Below are 7,542 nucleotides of genomic sequence, written 5' to 3' on the forward strand. Positions count from 1 at the left end.
TTCCCCTCTGGGAAGCCCATTGTCTCTGGCCTAACTGCTCCGGGAAGACCCTCTTCCCTCAAAAGAAGGCCTGAACCTAGGAGTTTTGGGGAGCCTTCCCAGCTCCTGACACCCCTCAGGAGGGCAGCTCTCAGTGCCCCTCTCTCTGTTGTTAGGTGCAGGAGCCTAGAAGCCAGGGAGGGAGACGGCGCTCTGCTCTTCCTGGAGCCCCCCTCCCTCCACCTCCACTAAACATCATTTCTGAACCGGACCCAGATTTTGACCCAAGAGGACGGTTGGGCCTGGGAATTGATAAGAGGTGAGACTGGGAATTCCTGTTCCCATCCCTAAGCAGCAGCCTGAGGGGCATCCCTGCCTCCTTGCAGGAATTCCCAGTTCCACTGGTCTCTGCCAGTAAAGCAGAGACCCTCTGCCATCCCAGCCCTCTGGTTTGAGCCCAGCCCAGCCCTCCTTGACTGGCCAGCCCCACCAGACCCTATCAGGACCCAAAGGCACCCTGATGGACTATTCTACCTTTCCTCTGACTGAGTGCCCCTGCTGCTGAGCCCCAGGGGAGCGTGGCTTGCTCAGTCTCTCCCAGCTGTGTGCAGCCCCCGAGCCCAGCATGTTCCTTCAGGGGCTCTGAGGGTCTGGACCCCCTGGATTAAGAGGACTGTGTACGGAGAGGGGAGCTGGAACCATTATCCTTAACTGCCCTGTTTCAACTGGGGCCTGTACCTGGCTGAGGCCAGGTCAGCACGACCACTCCCTGCCCCTCCCCACTGTGTCGGATCCCACAGGCAGGGCCCCAGGAGGACCAGGCCAGTCCAGTCTTCATCTCCTCTCTTTTTTTTCCCCTCCTTTCTTTCTTTCTTTTTTTTTTTTTATTTTAAACTCTCTCCATCTTTCCTAACCTTGGGCAACCTCTTCTCTCCTTCTGGCTTTCCCTCAGTCTCTTCAGTAAAGTTCCTCCCATCCCCAGACCCCCGGTCCCTCTCTGCAGAGTTACACATCTATCAGTCTGTCTCTGCTGCTCTCCTGTTTTTTTCTCTCCTTATCATTCTTTCCCGTCACCCTGCCCTGACCTTAGTCTATCTCCCTGTCTCCGTCTCTATCTCCCTCCCTGTCTGTCTGTCTTCATTCTCTCCCTGATTCTCATTCTCTCTCTCTCTCTCTCTCTCTCTCTCTCTCTCTCTCTCTCTCTCTCTCTCTCTCTCTCTCTCTCTCTCCATTCTCATTCTGTAATTTTCTTCTTCCCTTCCCTCTTTCTCTATCCTTGTTCTCTCTTCCCTACCCAGCTCTCTACTCCCCACTACCCGTCCCTGGCCTGCCTCAGTGGCTGTTGTCCAGAGCCCCTGCAGGAGGCTGGCTGGGCCATTTTTCAGTCGCCACGGCCCTCACAGTCTCATCCTGTTATCAGTTGGAAATGAATCAGAGATTAGGAAACGGGATGGGGGGTGGGGGTGTTATCGTCCAGTGCACACGGGGCTCTCAGTTAATCTCTGGCGGCCCCGGGTTCGAGAGGAAATGCAGTTGCAACACTGAACCCTTCTTACCGTCCCTGTCACGTCCGCGGCAAGGCTGTGGGAGACGGGGGCCTGAGGATGGAGAGGAGAAGGAGAGGGCGGAGGGCCAGGCCCGAGCCCCTCACAGACATGTACACAGACACACTTGTGCACCCACACTGGTGTACCCAGGTGCACACCCCGCTCCACACACACACACACACACACACACATGCACGCGCACCCAGGAAGCCTCAGTCCTTATAACCTCTATCGCCAAGCTGTGCAGCTCATTCTTCCACTTTGCATTCCATGTACCCCTCCACATGTCCTCATGTCCCTCAAGTCCCAGAGCACTGTCCCTTCTCATTGAATGGCCGCTCCATCCTCCTCCAGCTCCTCTTAGCAGATGGAGTGATCCTATCAAATGGCCACCAGATTGGCCACTTTCATTGCTCCTACAGTTCTTGGAATCAGTCCACTATTGTTACTGGGGCCTCTAGGCCTAGGCATCCAGTTGTCTCTTGTCCTGGCACTGCCCATGCTTTCCACACTGTCAGTTTTCTCAGCTCCTGCCACCTGGTCCTCTTACCACTCCTGAGCCCCCAACTCTGGCACATGTGGTTATCTCTGCCTGGAAGGCTCTCTTTCACCATTCACCTGGCCACTCCCATGCATCCCAGGTCACTTAGAGGATCCAGGTTCCCTATGCCAAGCCACATCAGCTCCCTTGATGTGGGGGGGCTTTGGCTCCCGTTCTCTGTCCTCAAATCATCAATTCCTATATCATTGTCCTGACTATACTGTCGTAGGTGTAATTTCTCTTTCCTGTTCCCCAACCACCAGACTGTGGACAAGATGAGACAGGAACTGTGTCCTCCACTGCCTATCCAGTACCTGGCTGGGCCTGGTCACACTGGATAGTGGCTGGGTGAACATATACATAAACACACCCTGAGACTCGGATGAGCTGAGGCCCACACACAGAAACATCCCACGTGTAGACAATGCTTGGAAATTCCCACGTACATAGACACTCGGTCAGACTCACAGATGTAGACATGCAAGCGGAAATATCCAGAGAGGCGCATGCATGTGACTGAGGCACACACAGGAGCCCACTGTCTTCTTTGCATTCTGGGTTCATTGCATCTCATCAGCTGGTGGCCACCCCCTAACCTTGTCCCTCAGGCGGGCTCTCTGTGACTCTTACCTTGGGCTTGGCTATGGAGCACTATTTCCAGACCACAGGCCCCTCAGGAAGAAGGCTCTGGGCCTTAGCAGTGGTTGTGCAGTGTTTCACTTACAACAAGTGGTTTTCATGCCAATCACAGCCAATATTAACCAGCACCATGGTTTGCACATGGAGTGCAGTCGGTATCAATTCCCTCTTTCATGTAATATCATGAAAAGTTCCAGTGCAGGGGACACATGAGCTACAGCTTGGTGTGTTTCTCCAAAGCAACATTTTGCTTTTGGAATCACCACTAAAGTTCATCCAGATCAGGGATTTTCTCCCCCACTGCAAGAGGCTGCAGCTGGAAACAGGTGGCCAGGCCTAGAGCAGGACACCAGGCCACATGAGGACAGCCTTGGGGGTAGTATGGGTGGTCAGGGCAGACTGCAGGAGGGAGCAGCGGCGCATGGGGTCCTCATCTGGCTTCCTTTGCTGGTGGGGCATCTGACAGAAGAAAGAAGAAAGGGGTGGATTGTCGCCAACAGAGAGGGTCCTCTCATCCCTGCAGTGGGGAATAGGGCTTTGAGGCTTCGAGGCCACCCATCATCCTAGCACCCTTGGGCAGCCTCTCTCTTTCCAAGAAGGCCTTAACCATCACTCACGACACAGCCGAGAAAAGCTGTGCCTCCCCGCTCAGGTCCTGCTCATTTCTCTGAATGTCCTCCAGGAGTCCTTGCTTGGTGCAAGCCCATTTTTCTACTATAAGCAGTCCCTGAGGGATGGACAACCAGAGCTACATACATTGCAAATGTGATGGGGAGATGTGAGGTGACACTTCTGTTGACCTTCTTCTCTCCAAACAGAAGGTCATCTCCCCAGCAACCTGCCTTCTGACCCTACATCAGATAGACGCCATCTTCCCCCAGCAAGGGTGCTGGAAAAGTCTTCTGAGGCAGCTCAGGCAGCTCCTGGGCCCCTCTGTCCTGATCTCCAGATGTTTCCATTAGGCCCAGTCCTCCTCGTCCTGTCTCTGAACCCCACATTTGCAAAGTGACTGACAGGAACAGGGTGCTTCAGACAAATGTGGGAGGGGTTTCCGTAGCACCCACATCTTTATGTACTGGGGCTTTTCCTGTCCCCCTGGGCCAGTAGCTGGCCTGAATTCTCTTGGATGGAAATACTGAAGTCTCCTTGGTTGATCTAAGAAACGTGAGAACAGAGCTGGGAAAATTGGCCGTTTTTGTGGTTTGGGGGTTTGAAGCAAGTTTCACAACTGATCTCCCAAGAACAGGGTCCGGTCAGATGTGCTCCCTCCGGCCGGGCCGTTTCCCTGTTGACTCTGGGCCTGACTGCCTGCCCGTTGCCCGCTGGGCCCAGGTGGGGGTTTTGCTGGTCCACCCCACTCCATTCCCCATTTTCCTTCTTTGGGGGACAACCACAGGGAGTTGATTAAGAGTGGAGCCATTTGTGGGGTTCCTGTGTCTTCTACCTCATCCCTCAGCTTGGGGTAGGAGAGTCAGCCACCTGGTATAGCTCATTCCCTGACTGAAAAATCTTCCTCAGATACCTTTGTGACAGCTATACTTTTAAAGGCTTCATTTTGGGGTACAAAAGGCCAAGGAAGTCTTTTGTTGCCATTATCTTGGGTTGAGGCTGACCAGCGGGAAGTTGTGGAGGGACCTGCTCTGGGGGCCCAGGGAGAGAGGAGACAATCAGGGAAGCACATGCCTCCCATGTGCAGCCCACCCTGGGTCCCCAGAGCTTCCCTTTGCTCCTCCACAGATAGTTATGGTAGGGAAGGGGTCCTCAAGAACTAGCCCTGCCCCCAAGTGGCTTGGTGCCCCAGCCAGTCCTTCCACCCTGGGAAGTCCCAAACTGCCTCAGGCCAGTCGGGGCAGAACTGAAATTGGTGACATGTGTCTCTCTGGTCCCTGGGCTCTGGCCCCCGCCCACTCACCCCCAGAGTCTTCCTGCAGGAGCCTCCAAACCTGGGGAGGAGGAACAGGCAGTTGCTTCCCCTGAAAATTGCTCTCCTGGCTTCCATGGACTTTACTTCAGCCCAGCTGGGCTCTCTGTAAGTGGAGACTCTCACTTCCAGTGGCTGGTGGGTGATTCTGAATACCACCATCCCTCTGTCCAGGAGCACAATGAGTTGAGGCCACTGCGCATTTTGTAGACGTTCTACCTTTCAGCCCATATAACAGGGTAGGGACTAAGGCACCAGATGAGACCTTGTGAGGCAGAGGTGCCCAAGGGACAGAGTTTCAGCTCTGGACTCTGTTGAGGGGATCAGGACAGTCCTGAGTACAGTTATCAAGAGAGGTAGGGACTGTGGACCTGCCACATCCCATAAGACAGTTGGGGAAATAGCTAGAGTTGGGAGTCAGTGGCCAATGCCAGAATCCAACAGGCAGCAGGACAGACTCATGGCCAGAAGGCTGGGTGCTGGAGTACTTAGTCAGGGGAAGGATCACTTGGTCACAATGACATGGTGGGTCAGGTCAGCCCTGTGGACGATGACATGGGGCAGCACTCGGGCCAGGGAGAGGTCATGGCCAGAGGCAAACACTTGAAGGTTCAAGCAACCCTCTCCACCAGAACCAGATCAGACTGGACAATTAAACATATCTCAACGGACAGTTAGCCAGCATCTGAGGAACCCTCAGCATATCTGCCCCTTAAGTGGGCACATCTGGGCATAGAAAAGTCCTAGGCACTAGGGTCAGGCAAAGATAACCAGACACGGCTGCTGGTGTGGGGCCCAGGAAGGCTGAGGGATTCTGGGTGCATCTGCCGGCTGTCTGTGTCCCCCTTCCCGTTCCCTATCCATACTGCCCCCCCAGCTTCCTGTTTCTGTTTTGGGGCCACAGGAACTTCCTCTTCTCATCACGGATCAAAATGGCTTCCTGGTCTCAAGTGGAGGCCTAGTGGGGGCTGATCACCATGACCCAAGGGACTTCCACAGAGGGAAGGGGGTTCTATACCCTCGGGGATGTGGCAGCTGCTGAGGGCTGATTTGAAGCCCTTCCCGTGAAGACTTTCCTGATGGAGACTCCATTGTGAGAACCTGCCCAAGGTCATAGTGGGCCTGAGTCCTGCTAGAATGACCTTGAGCATTGCTACCTTACATGGGGGACTCCTTCCTTCTTGCTTCCTCCCAATGTATGGACACATGGTACAGGCAGCACCACCTTGGCCGTGCACACACACCTAGCTTGTGATGGCCCCCTGGGAGCAGAGCTGCTGCCTACTGGAGGGAGAGCAGGGCCTGGTCTGGCCTGGGGAGTGCACACCTGGCCAGAGTGCTCATGTGTGTGCATGGAGGCGAGGTCATGTGGGATCTGCACATGTGCACCTGTTGTCTCTCGGTGAGTGCACGACTGTATCCATCTGGGGGAATCATCTCTCCTCCCAACTCCAGCCTGCTCCACCACTGAGCAGAGTTCCTCTCCCCAGTGAAGCTGAATTATGCCCTCAGGGGAGAATAGGAGAAGAAGTAGGCTTCCTTCACCCAGGGAACTCCTCAGGGGCTGCCTAAGGTAGGTTTAGGGTATGCACAGGACCCAGGATGTTGGAGGTGGGCATGAATAAGGGAGGGTGCAAAGGGCAGTTCTCAAGTGGCCACTTCAGGTGGGACCTTGATCCACTGGAGACACGGTGCTTCTAGGAGGAGCAACCCCAGCCAGACCCTGAAACCCCATGAGTACCCTGGGCCTGAGGATGAGGTGTGGGGGCAAATATGTCAGGAATGCAAAGAGGCAGAACCATTGTCCCTCTCCCTGTTCATCTGGCTGGTCAGGGATGGAGTTGAGGAGCCAGATGCTTCCTCCTAGGAACTGGAACCCAGATCAAGGTCAGGACAGGGCCTGGTCTGCCCCCATGCTTCTGTCCAGCATATCCTGAGCACTCTCTACATGCTGGGCACTTGACTTAGACTGACTCCTTTAGTGCCTGAGGATTATCACTGTCACAGATGAACACCCCCAGGCCAAATGGTCAGGAGACTGTAGAGCCAAGACTCGAAGCCCACAGCCACACGGTAGGGATTCATGCCAAACTCTGGTCCTAGCTGCCTTTCTGCCCAGAGACTACCCCTCCCCGCACAGGAGAGACAGTGTGGGGCACCCACAAAGCCTGGGGTCACTGGGTCCCCCTGCCTGGCACCTGGCTTGCGCTCCCCATTCACACTGAAGGGAGGTATAAAACATTTGCCAATTGTTTACACTAAGGTCTCGGGGCCATAATTAAGTCTCCTCAAATCTGGCTCTTATCAGCCACATATCTTGAGCAGCCTCAGAAGGGGAAACATCCCGGAGCATCTAACGAAGGAAAGTTGGACAGGTTTTAAGACTTTTTTAAACCCTGAAGAATAGGCCTTTGTTGCCAGCTTCCCCCGCCTGTGGCAGCCTGCCTCCGCTCTGGACTCCATCAACTGCCCGGGGCCAGGGGCAGGACCAGGCGGCCCCAGTCCTGGAAGCTCCCCCTCCAGGCTCCCGCCCACCAGCCTGCTCCTCCAATTCCAGTGGCACTGCCAGCTGTGGGCAGGGCCCCAGGAGTGGTGGGGTCCTGAGGGCACCCTCCCTCCCCCATCCTCAATGCCCCACCCTCCCTGCCAGATCCTGACATCCACCCTTGGCCTGCTCCACTGCCAGCCTAGAGCCAAACCTAGGTGGGGTGTGGTGGGGCTGGTGAGGAAGGGTGGCCTCCGATTCCCCAGAGTCCCCCATCACCTGGCTTCACAGTGCCCCCACCACATCCAGGCCTGCCACCATCTCAGCCTCTGTACCCCTGCAAAGGCTGTTCCTAACACCCCTGCTCCTTCCCCTATCGAACTGGTACTCGTATTTTAATACTAAGTTGGGGGCATCACTCCCTCTAGAA

Source organism: Sciurus vulgaris (genome assembly GCF_902686455.1).
Source record: "Sciurus vulgaris genome assembly, chromosome: 17".
Lineage (NCBI taxonomy): Eukaryota > Metazoa > Chordata > Mammalia > Rodentia > Sciuridae > Sciurus > Sciurus vulgaris.